The sequence below is a fragment of the Ziziphus jujuba genome, chromosome 8, assembly GCF_031755915.1.
Source record: "Ziziphus jujuba cultivar Dongzao chromosome 8, ASM3175591v1".
Taxonomy (NCBI): Eukaryota; Viridiplantae; Streptophyta; class Magnoliopsida; order Rosales; family Rhamnaceae; genus Ziziphus; species Ziziphus jujuba.
Window position 1 is genome coordinate 14,176,111 of NC_083386.1, and position 13,717 is coordinate 14,189,827.

Genomic DNA, 13,717 nt, shown 5'->3' on the forward strand with positions numbered 1-13,717 from the left:
TGAGGAAAAATCTTTTTTAAAACACATAATTTTGCCCATCTTTCACTTATCCGAATGAGTGAATTATCAATCATACCTCTCTTATGCTAATTTCCTTTTTGTTTTCCCTCCATCCATGCCTTCATCTCCTATATGCTGAGATTGGCAGGTCTCTTTCTCTCTTTGCCATTGAAGGTAGTTTTCTTATCTACTTTCATTCCTGCAATAAAATTGGTCCAACCATGACCATTTTCAAAGAGATAAAAGTGGAGAGAGTGGTTGATAGGAGAGAAATAATTTAATATATAACAATTAAATAAATGTTTGGCATAAATATATGCATATATTTGTAAATTTGCCATTAAAAGACTATTCTGCAACTAGATTTGCTATTTTCTTTCTCTATCTCTCTCTCACTTGGTTGTTGGCATTAATACCCTTTTTTACTTTTGTTTTTAGGGTTGTGGAGTTCAGGTTTGAGCTTTAATTATAATTTTTAATTTTATTAGCAAATGGTTAGAGAAAATCCAATAAATAAATAAATAAAATGAAAAAAAATCAGAAAAATAAACCGTATCAATATGAGATTGAAAATAACCCACCCCCTCATCATGATAGGGGAAGGATCGGAAAAGGACGGGGTAGTCTTATTTAATTTTGTTTACACTCCATAATAGAGTTGAAAAAGGGGGAAATGAGTGAAATGGAGTGGAAAAGGGGTAGGATAATCTTATTTGATTTTGTTTACACACCCACTTTCATAGTCATTTGATTTTGTTTACACACCCGCTTTTATAGACTATGAAAGCAGGATGTACATAATTGGACTAGGATGTTGACAAAATGGTGTTTTCTATTTTGGTCTCTAAACTATATCACGTTTACCGCTTTGGCCCCTAAAGTATAATTTTTTATCAAGTAAGATTAACACATGCTCCTTTCCCACCCTACCTCTACCATAAAAGGCAAGGTGGGTCATCTTCCACCTTGAATTGACAAGATTATTTCTAATTTTTCTTCATGTTCTTTATTTTATCATATTCCCCTCTCCCCATTTAAAAATAAAATTAAAGATTATCATCAAAGTAAAAGAAATGCAGTAATATTATTCATCAAATATCTACATTCAACTAATAAATTCATAAATTTTTAATTTTATCCATACACTAGACTAGCTTTAAGAAATGAAGAAAGTTAAACTTGTGAGAGCTCTTAATATCGGATTGTTAGAAACAAAGATATGGTTTCTTTTTCTCTTTCTTCTTTTTTTTTTTTTTTTTTTTTTGGTGTGGTTTGGAAAATAAAGAAATGAAGAAGGTTTCGACTATATTTGTTCAGATTGGAATACACTATTATATCTTTTTGGTAATAATGAATTCAAGATGATGGTGGTTCAGTTTTTTGGTAACAAAAAAATAAAATAAAATAAAATGTCTGAAAACAAAGAAAGAAGATAACTTTTTTTTTTGTTTATTTAAGAGAAGAAAGAAGACAGCTTTTACAAAGGTACAATTGGTAATTCTTAGGTGGGACAACTGAAGTATGGGTAAAATTATTGAAAATAGAAAGGTGAGCATTTTTCCTCTTTTTGGCTTTGACATGGGCATTCTTGGTCGTTCACCATATTTTAAAGGCGTGTATGTATTTTCACTCACCTAAGCACAATTTGCTAGTTTGACATTAGATGTCTCACTTTAACATTCATTTTTTTTCTTTCTTTTTTTTTGGGTTTCGGGGGAGGGAAGGTGGAGGAAAGGGGAGCTTCTTTGTATACAAAGTTCTAGAGAAATTGAGTAGAGAAGTTTGTAAATATCTTTCAGAACCGACAAAAACAAAAGCCCTCAGATAGGATACTTGCTGGGTTCCTACTTCATAAATTTTAATCCGTATAATGTAATTTAGACACCATTTGAAATGATTCTCAAAACTCACTTCTATATATATATATATATATATATATATCCTTAACTCTATCACAACTACTCCAACTTAACCAATCACTAACTCAACTTCATTACCTAAATTTAAGATTTTCAACTTTGTAATTTCACCCTTATACAAGGGAGTATAATGGCGAATTGGATGATTCAATTGCTGAGTTGTTTGACATAATAAAGAGGTGGATATGATCAACCTTAAGTTTTGCAAAAGCAAAAGAGAGATATGACTATGGAGTCTAAAGAGATTGTCTATTTTGACAAGGAGGCTGAATGTACCCATGTCGTTGTGAAGGAAATGATTGATATGTTTGGGTGGCTTTTAGTGAAGCTGTCAAATAATAGTAAGTAGCATTTTATCTAGTTAAAGGCTGAGCTTCATTTACAAAATTTGATTTTGAACTTCAATGCCTTATTTATATTTAGGATTAATATTATATAGACCCTATGTAGTTTATTCCTATTTCAAAATTTACCCTGTAATTTCAAACATTTTAAAAACATCATTTGCTATTAGCATTTTTCTGTTAGATTTAATTGAAAAATAATAATTGCACATCATTAAATATTTAAAAAGCCGACTATTTTTTTTTTTTGGGGGAAACATGAAATATATTATATATAATAAAAAGTACATCATATATAATTATAATGAAAACAAATTACTTTAATTAAATTACTAACTATTAAAAAAATTAAAAGAAAAAAGTTTTGTGGTGCATGTATTCGTAGTCTACCTTATTTTGGATTCTCCAAATCTTTTCTGCAAAAGGAAATTATAGCATTCAATAAAAGTCAAGGTAGAATTTAACAATTGTTGACTGTAGAACAAGAAGCTCAATGGACTGTCTATGCTGCCATAATGCAAAAACGACTAGACTAAAACAAGCCTAAGAAGAGGCCAAAAAAAAATTGCTGAATATCATGCCCGAATGGAGCTTGAATACTAGAAGAAACTTGAAGTGAGCAGTGGAAAGTGGAGATTAAGGAGCTAACTTGAAGCGACTTGAACAAAAAATAATTAGAAAAATAAATTAATAATTATTGTTTTTTTGTATGATGTATTTGGCAAATTCAATTACAAGCCCACTTCCATAGTCGATTATTTCCTAGGAAAGAAGTGGATCACTAATACGAGGTTTCCTCTTCTTCTCTTGTAATCTTCTTTTTCTTTTCTTTTTTTGTGTTTTTTTTTTTTTTTTGGGTGAATAATGCGATTGCATTCTTCTTCTTCTTCTTCTTCTTTTTTTTGTTTTTTTTGGTTTCTTCTTCTTCGGTTCCTTTTCTTGTTTTACTTGTGTAATTAATCTTCAAAATTTGCCAACATCCTTTTCATTTGTTGCTACAAATTATGTTTTTTCTGCTATTTTTTGTGGGTTATGAAACCCTAAATGTGTGAATGACCGATTCAAGCTATACGAATTCCCCAAAAACAAGGACATTGAGAACCCATGAGTTTGAAAATTGAAACATTTGCGAGAGTAACTAAAAGGATTGCTAAAGGCTCCACGTCATCTATTTTAATACAAGCTTTACCTTATCTAAGCATATATATATATATATATATATAATTGGTCATGATATGGCAGATTTTTAACAAATGGCACTTAACCATTTGAAGTGTACAAGCTCACCATTAGTCGAAACTAGTTGTAAGGGTATTTGGGTCATTTTATTTGGTCACATAGGAGAGAGAAAATCATTTGGATGGAAGTTAATTACATAAAGGGTATTTTTCAAAAGTTTAAAACCATAGAACATAATTCAAAATATGGTTAAATTATAAGGGGTTTATATGATATTAATCTTTCTATTTATTCAAAAAATTTTAAACACAAAATTTTGAGGTGAAGGTGATTCTTTGAATAACTATTGTTCTTTGTTTTTAAGGGATGGAAAAATGTAGATTTTGGCTATTTTGGACCGAGCAACTTTATTGCAACTGCGATTGAAAACTAATATAATTGGTAATCACGTTATTATTTACAAATTATGAATTATGAATGTATTTGATGTATTTTGTTTAGTTTCTTTTTCGCCTAAAGCAGATGAACCAATATGATGAATGGCTGGTGATATACATCTTGGACATTTCTATACTTTACATGGTTAAGTGATGTAAAAATACATCTATACCCCAAAAAAATCCATGTGATATGCATATGTTTATTTTATTAAGTTTTTAAAAATTCATTTGGTCCAATAAAGCACCTTTTATGTTAGTTTGGGAATGAAAGTGCCAAGAAAAAATTGGAGGTCAAAATGCAATTGTCAATATAGTTAAGGGACTACTAGTGTAAATATCCCATATCATTATTCTTTACAATACATTTGGAAAAGTCGCATGGACCTTCTATTGAGAAACTTGCTAGCTTTTGAATAGAGCTATAGATTTGTAAAGTTTTAATTTACACATCTTGCACTCTTTCAGATGATACAAATATTTTACACATGCAAAGATCATTAATGTAATAGGTAAGAGAAGTTCTACTTGCATTACCCTACCTTACGTATTTCTCTTATTTTGAGACACAAAAAATGCTCAATCTCTAATTTTCTCCAACAGCTTTCTCCCTCACCAAGCATCATGTACCTCTGATTTTGATATTGTCACTGCTTTTTGCCTCAATTTCTATTGATTTGTTCAATTGTGGTTGTCCTAAAGTCAAAAACTACCGACAAACATTAACTTACCATAGTTTCAATCATCCACCAACATACCAAATCTTGCAAACACAAAAAGCTAAGTTTGAGGGTAGGAAGTATTTTTGGAAAGGAAAAAAACGAAAACAAAAGTTTGAGTATTTTTGAAATTTTACTTTAAATGGGATTGTGTAAAGATGAAATGAAATTGTAAAAAGAACTTTTCAATAGGTAAAGAATAATGATGGAATATTGGATTATATTAGTTTTGAACAATTTTATCAAGGAGTTTAATTTTGAGAAATCCAACTATTTATCTCCTCTGGCTTCTAAATGATAAATTTATAAAAGAGACTTATTTTCTTTCTAATCCGATTATCTTCTTGTATATGTACAAGATCGAATTCATTTGATTTCTAAATAAGATTTCAAATATTTGATCTTTCGAGTAATTATTTATCAATGGTCGTGAATTGCATGTTTTTCTCAATCTTTTTGACTATAGAATCAAGTTAGAAAAATCAAATTTCACCAAAAAGCTTAACATGTTAGATTACTCATTGTTACATAAGCACACAAATGATTAAAACCCAACTACAAATATTGATAAAGATGTGAGATTAAATATTCATTTTGAGTTGAGATTTTCTTTGGTGAACTATTTATCTAGTGCCTTAATTGATATACGCTTTTCATTTGCTGAAATAGCTTTAACTATTTTCTTCGATATATGTGGAACTATGGTTAAAATAACATATCATAATGTATTTTTGAATTTATAAAATGTGTATTTTCAAAGACATATTATTGTAGAATTATCCTGAATTTAAACCCCATATCCTTGATATGAATAAAGAAAGGTGAACTGAATGCTTCGAAGACTAAGCATAAATATGAAAAACAGTTGCTAATGCTAGGAATGGCAATTTGACCTGCACAAATCGTAACTTGCGGTGCACCGCCCCGTTAGGGGCGCTTTTTCCCCGATAAATAGGGGTTGCGTGGTGGTTTCGGGCCTATTATTTAAAATTTGAATCGGAATCGGGCCGGGTCCGGGGAACACAAACCCCGGCCCGATATATATATATATATATATATATATATATATATATATATATATATATATATATATATATATATATATATTTATTTTATATGATTTTAAACCCTAACAAAAAAAACAGCCCTTATTTCATTCCCTATCCCTTCCTTCTTGCCGTCACCTTCACCTCACAAAGACAAAGAGTTGCTACCGCACAGCCGCACTAATCCATTCACTAAGCTGTCGCCCGTGCCAGCAAGTTGCCTCCAAGCTTACTTGTCGCGTGTATCGGCGGCGTTTCTCTGCTTCACAAGCTTGCTACTTGCGCTCTGTTTCTCATGGCTTAGTCATTCATTCAAACTTGAAAGCCAGGTGAGGTTTGCTTTCTTTGCTTTCTTGGTTCTTATTTTTGCTCTATAAATTTTCGTTCTGTATGGAGTTCTTCTTATAGTTGATGAATTATTACCAGTGACCCAATATGCGAATCATGCTGGATTTAGGAGTAGGCGTAACATTAGACTCTATTATGTGAGTCTTGCCTTGATTTTGCTTCTACTCGTCCTTGTTCCTGCTCTTGGATGGTTCATCTTACCATTTAGGAATCTCTATCCAATTGAACCAGTTTGCTTGTGGCAAAATTTGATTAGCTGTGAGCTGCCATTTTTATGTCTTGTAGAGTTATTTGGGATGGGTTTAGACAATTTAGAAGTGGTTTGCCTTGCCAAGCAAAAATTAGGTTGTGAATTGAAAAAACGATCCAAGATTAGATCGTGCCGTCTAGTCATTTTTAGTTTTGTTTTCTATCATTCAATACTATCCGTAGAAGTCATGTGAACCAAAAGGTAACTTTATTCATTTGGTGGATAAACTTCTATTAGAAGGCTTCACTATTTATTTCTGGTGCTCCACGCATTGAGAAGAAAGGGTCTCAACAAAGGTTAGAGGACCAACTTGCTCCACACATTGAGAAGAAGAGGTGTCAATAGAGAACCAATCCAGCTTCCTTTGTAAGTTATTTTTTATTTATTTTTACATATTATTGATATAAAAATTTCTATTTGTTTGATCATTGATGGTAAAATGATATTGTCGACCTTGATTTTTTATAAACTAGTTGATCCATTAGCTTTTGAAGAAATATTGGATAAATAATTAATATTTTTTTGTTTGATATTGTTTAATATATATGTATTCTTTAAAATAGCATTCTATTTGTTTGATATTGTTAAATTTAATATTTAAGTTGTTTACAAGATACATAAGAAGTTTCCAGCATGGTCTTCAAAAGCTTTACATTTCTTTTTTTTTTAAAAAAAAAAAAAAATAATAATAAATGTGTGGTGAGATTTTAAAGTCAACATTCTTGGATGAAATACTAGTCTTCCTTTAAATGACACATAATATTCATGAAAACATCAGCCAGAATTATCAATAAAGACAAACAAAAGAAACTAGCTAGCTAGGAAGCTTCACACATATTGGAAACATTATTACCATTTTCATCCAGTCTGTTGCATATTTACTCCTTATATAGAAGTCTGGAACTCTTGACAAATTCATGTGGATATATATAGAGAAAATAACAGATTTCAGGTAGGTGTGAAGTATAGAGTTTCACTTTGACTAGTTAGTTGACTCGCTAGCTAGCAGGCAGTCCTTACAGCAATTTTCTATGGGGATGAAGGTGTGCATAAGATATCTATTGTACGTAATATTTGCTATGATTTGGTGAAAAATTATCAATCAAAGAGCAATTTGAGTGCAAATGTTTCAAATGTTTCATCTTCCCAACCCAATGTGCTTTCATTTGGAAAAAAAGATCGTTTGGCAAAATTTGATTTATTTGTTTCAAGTACCACTAATGTTGATTGTGTTAAATCTAAAATTGACCATTACTTGGAGGAGCCGATTTTGCCTAGATCTAATGACTTTGATATACTGGGATGGTAGAAAGTAAATGCAATGAAGTATTCTACTTTGCATAATATTGCAAGAGATATTTTAGCTATTCCAGTATCTACTGTTTCATCCAAGTCTGCATTCAGTACCGTTGGAAGATTTGTGAGTCCACATCGAAGTAGACTTCATCCTAAAACTTTGGAAGCTTTGATGTGTGCACAAGATTGGTTATGGGCTGAAGTTAATGGTATGAAAATTAAATTTTATATCTTTCCATCTTCAATACTTTTTGTATTTATTGTTAACTAATTTGTCTCATTTTTGTTAGCTTCATCTTCTTCATCATATGTTGGAGCTTGTTCTTCTACTATGAGTGACATAGAAATTGATGAGGAGGTAAATTAAATTTATTTATTACAAAAAATGTGTACATTTAATTGTTAAAAAAATTATTTTTTGTTTATTTTTGTAGCAATAAATTCTTACGGAACATTCTTCCATGGAGACTTAAGGAAATAAAAAGTAAAATTTTATTTCGTGTGTGTATTTTTATAAACTTTATGTTTATATAATGCATTGTATTTTTTTTAAAAATATATTTTATTATAATTGTAAATTTGGACTTTGATGTATTTTATTGTACTTTTATTTTAGACTTTGATGCATTTTATTGTAATTTTATTTTAGATCTTGATGCATTTTATTGTAATTTTTTTGAATTTTAGTCACTTTATTTATATTTTATTTACAAAAAAATTCTTTTAGATAAATATTTCAAAAAAAGAATATATCAATTATGAAAAAAGAGAAAAAATCGTCCCATCCCATTCCCGATAGAGGAATCCTCTTTTCCACCCCGCATCTAAATAAACAGGAAAAACTACAAGGATGGGATGGAAAATTTTCCATAGGAATGGAGATAGGATTTTAAAATTCGATCCCGTTCCGTCCCGTTGATATTCCTAGCTAATGCTAAGACTTGGTAAAATGTCAAATAGCTCCCTCAAATTTAAGAAATGTCAAATTACATCCCTAACATTATCATATTATCATTAAAATTGAAAATAAAAGGCTATTTAGGTAATTGCATATTGGATTGGATGTGACAGCTAACCGGGCTTAGTCAAAAATTTTGATGCAACTGTACACCAATTAAGCTCCAACCCACCATAGATTGGCATGTGTTATATAATGAAAATATAATTTTTTATTTAGTTTTACTCTTTTTCTTCTCTTCTCTCTCCTCTTTCCTCCCACTCACACGATCTCTCTACTCTCTCCTTACTCTCTGTCTTTCTCCTTTATTTCTTCCTCACTCTCTCTACCTCTCTTTCTTTCTCTCTCCCCTCTCAAATGCTCTGTCTCCTCTACAAGCCCTGAAGAGAAGCTGGATGGTGGAGTCCAGAGACCCACAATGAGACTGGCATCATTGGAGGGACTTCGTTGAATGGGATTGAGTGATGACTGCCTGCCGAAGCTGAATCTCAGGTTGTTACGCCATGAATCACCTGATAATTGCCACATGAACTACCTACATAGGCTCCGTCACAACGATCCCGTTGAGAACTATTGCAATATCTCCTCTTCATCTATGCTATTCTATATCTTTGTCTAATTTATTATATATATATATATATATTTGTTTTGATTTTAAGGGAAAAAAATGAGAAAAAATTTATATAATGATGATTCCAACTGTTTTAGTATTTACTATTATTGTTAATGGTTTTTGTTTTTAAGAAAAAAAAGAGTAAAAAATATGGATATAACGATAATCCTAATTGGGTTTATGATTATATTGGCTTAGTTTTTAATCACTAATATAAAAATAGAAAGAAAAAATTGTTATGCTATCAAATTTGATTTGTATTTCTTTGTTTTGGAAAGGGTTGAATTATAATAAATTTGGGATTTTTTTTTCTTTTTATTTTAGGAGTTACAGTTTGTGCTTAAGATGATTTAGATTTCGACGGAGAATGGTAAATTTTGCATATATATATATATATATATATATATTTATCTGTATATTATCTTATGTGTATGTGCATGTATATATATGTGAAAAATCTATATGGGTGATTCAAGAAAGAGAGGACTAAAAGTGGAAGGGAGATTGTGAGAGAGATAGAGAGATTAAGAGAAAGAGGTGGGACAGAGAGAGTTAGTGAGGGAGGAGAGAGAGCATGTGTGAAAGAGAGAAATAAATTGTTTTTAATATTTTAAATAACTTAGGGGTTTAAAGTCCTTTTACGATGGCATATAGGAGAGACGTGTTTTAAATAGATGGGAGGTAATTGTAGGAACCAATTTAAACATTTCTGCAAGGTTGGGAAGCCAAGCTTCTTTCCCAAGCTGAAAAATTTACCTTGATAAAATTAGTAGTTAGTGCTATACCTATTTATGCTATGACTGCAGTACAACTTCCCGCGAGCTGGTGCAAAGAGTTGGAGAGCAAGGCGAGCAGCTTCCTCTAGAGTGGAAGCAGGTTCGGAAAGAGGTTCATTTCGATCTCATGGGCAAACTTGTGTAGGTCAAAATATACTGGTGGTTTGGGTCTATGTAGACTAAAAGACATGAACTTGGCCTTACTTAGCAAATTAGATTGGCATTTAGCTATAGATTCGGGAAAAATGTGGGCTCAAGCTCTGAAGTCTAAATATTTTGCTGGCAGTTCTTTCATTCGCTACAATAGAAAGAATAATGCATCCTGGTCTTGGAACAGCATCCTCCGCTCTAGAAAACTTCTTTTTAATGGCCTGTGTTACAGGGTTGGCAAAGGGAACAACATAAGTATTTAGGAAGATCCTTGGTTGCTTTTTGCCCTAATTTTAAACCAAGTTGCTCAAGTGTGAGGAGGAATGATTGTGATCTGTTTGAATCTTAAGGCACTCGAATGGAGAGTGGAATTTGGACAAACTATGACTGCTGTTTGATGCTGCCACAGTGGCTAATATTCAAAGGATCCTTATCACTAATAGAAACTTGGATGACAAGTTAGTGTGGGTGGGTAATACTAATGGTCAGTTTTTAGTTAAATCAGCTTACGAGCTTGAGTATTGGAGAGATTTTTCTGAATCGCCTTGGTGGAAACAGCTATAGGCCTCTAAAGTCCATGAAAGAATCAAATTTTTCCTTTGGAAGTTGGCCAACCATGGCTTTACAATTGCATCAAACTTGCTTTCTCGGAATATTTCGGTGGACATGGCAACGTGTGTACATGGATGTAATAGCCTAGAATCTGAAAGCCATCTCTTCTTTCATTGCCAAGTGGAAAAAGCAGTTTGGTTTGCGATGCCATGGAGCATTAGGTGGGATGATTTCACTGATTTCTCTTTAGAAGAGAAGCTGGCTTTGCTCGCTGAACCTGCTAGGGCCTTACCAGTCCATCCAAATTATAAGGAGTATTTTTTTTTATTTTTTATTTTTATATGGAGCTTTGATCTTGGACCAAATTTGGAAGATTAAAAACAGCTTCAAATTTGAAAACAAATTCTTCTCTCTAGAGAATACAATGGATTTGTTGAACTTTAGGTATAAAGGCAAAAGAAGCCTTTGCAAAGAGTGGTTTAGAACACTCTGATCTTATTGGCAACAAGCTATGCCGACCCAAGGTGCCTCAGCATTTCATCAGAATAAATTCAGATGCAACAGTCAAAACTGAGGGAAGTCTAGTTGGCATTGTGGCCAGAAAGTATGAGGGAGAAATCCTTAAAGTTTGGGTTGTTCTTTTCCATTCGGATAATGTAGAATTAGCTAAAGCCTTTGGGATATTCCAAGGGTTGATAAAAGCAAAGGAGGAATGCGAATTCGATGCTAAGAGAATTGTTCACAGTTTGAACAATACTAGTTTGCAAGACCTACACTGAATGGTGGAAGGAGTTTTCAAGGACAAAGTTCATCTGAAACATAGTTTCAATGAAGTCATGTTTTGCTGGTCTCCTAGGGAGTATAATTTATTAGCTCATTTTGTATGTTACTAGAGCATTAGGGACAATGCTTCAGGCCTCCTAGATAGAAATATGCTTCCTAGTGTTTTTTGGTCTGGTTTATCTGGAGTTTGGTTCTTAAACCATCTCACCTTTTGGTTTGCTTCTTTGTAAGCTTGCCTGAGTTTTGGTTATAAAATACACCTATTAAGCAAAATATATATATATATATATATATATTATATATATATATATATATATATTTAAACATTTCTCAAGCCTAAGGGATCTTATAATAACATCAAACTTCAAAGGTGCTGACATAATTATCCCAAAACTAAAACTTTACATAAAATTATTATGTATATTTTACATAAAATAGCAAATTTATAATAATAATAATTTAAATTATTATATATTTATTTAAATTTATTGGTGATAATTATTAGTAATAATTAATGGATTATTTTTTTAATAACAATAATATCAATATTTAGAACATATTTGATATGTAGAATGAATATAGAAATACAATAATTTTTATACAATATTAATTTTTTTTATATGTGGTACAGTTTTAAATAAATGAATAATTATTAGGGGTGGGCAAAAACCGAACCGGACCGATCAAATCGACCAAACCGATATATTTGGTTTGGTTTGGGTTGGTTTTAATTTAGTAATTGGTTTGGTTCGGTTAAATATATAAAAAAAACCGAAACGGTCGGTTTGGGTTGTAGGTTGGATGAAATTTATCCAACCCAACCCGCACCAAACCGATCATCAATTAAACTAACATTTTATTTTACTTTTATATATAAATATAGTATATAATTATAAAATAAAACTATTATTTTATTTTATTGTGAGAATGAGATTGAAGAGTGTGGAAGAAGACTTTTTAAAATAATTTTTATTTTTATGGATTGTTAGTTTATTTAATTATAAGTTCATTTTAAAATTTAAGATTTCAAATATGGATTGTATTCTATTTTATAATTAATAATGGTTGTAGATTTGTTATAGAATTTATTTGTTGGTGTATGATGTATTTGTATAATTAGGTTGTAGTTGTAGATTTATATTATAGTTATATAATTTTATTTTGTATTATCTTACTTGTATTGTAGTTGTATGGTTTCATGTTGCATTGTAGTTAATAGTTAGTTTATTTGGTATTTTTGCTAGTTGAATGTATATTAAAATTATTTAATTTAGATATTATGTAATTTAGATAATAGCTTGAAAAAAGATGCTTAATTCAAAATATAATGCATGAATATGATTGAAGATTGATAATTAAAAAGGCCTAAAAAAACTTTATACAATTTTGAACCCAATGTGTACAATTTTTGTCTCAAAATAGCATAAATAAAAAATTTTGGGTCGAGATCCAAATCGATCTAAACCGTTAACCCAACCCAAACCGACCAAGGATCATCGGTTTGGTTCGGTTCGGGTTGAACATGGTGATCGGTTTGGTTTGGTTCGTATCCAATCCAAACCGAATTGATCGGTTCGGTTTAAAAAAATCTATAAAACCGAACCAAACCGCACCAAGCCCACCCCTAATAATTATTATAGGAGAATAAATAATTCTTCAACTTATTCTTATTTAAAATATTAAAATTGTTATTCTTATATTTTTATTTAGATAAGTTTTAAATATATATTTAATATATTCGCAATGCATTTAAAATTAGATAGTTTATTACATTTAAAAATTACATAAATAAGTATAAAAGTTATTTTTTTTATTGATTTTAATCAAATTTAATATTTTTAAAGACCAAGTTTTCGATTAAGCATTTTGTAAACTAAACATGTCTTTATTTAACTTTTTTTCATTTTATAAAAGAAAAAAAAATTACATTATATTTTTATTTATTTATTTGAAGAATGTTTTTGTACTAAAATTGGTAGCCAAATTAAATCCTTCAGTACACTTCTTTTTTTGTTTTTTTTTTGGGTGGGAAATCTTAATTGTACCACACAGCTTCAAGGCTATCGAATTTCGTTTCCTTTCATCTTACCTTAGCAAGTGTAATAATTTCAAAGGTCTTTCTCATATGACAGCCAAGTTTACCTAAAATCCTACCCAGGTCCAATCATAAAACACCAATGCCAACCTGTCAGATTACTATTGGCTTGTCACAATCTAACACTGAAATGAAAACTCATTTGCTCTCAGTCTCTAAAATTAAGAGCTGCAATTGCTGACCAATCACTGAAAAGTGAAAAAAAGAGAAGGGGGGAAAAAAAAAAAAAAAAAAAAGGGACAGCATCGCATT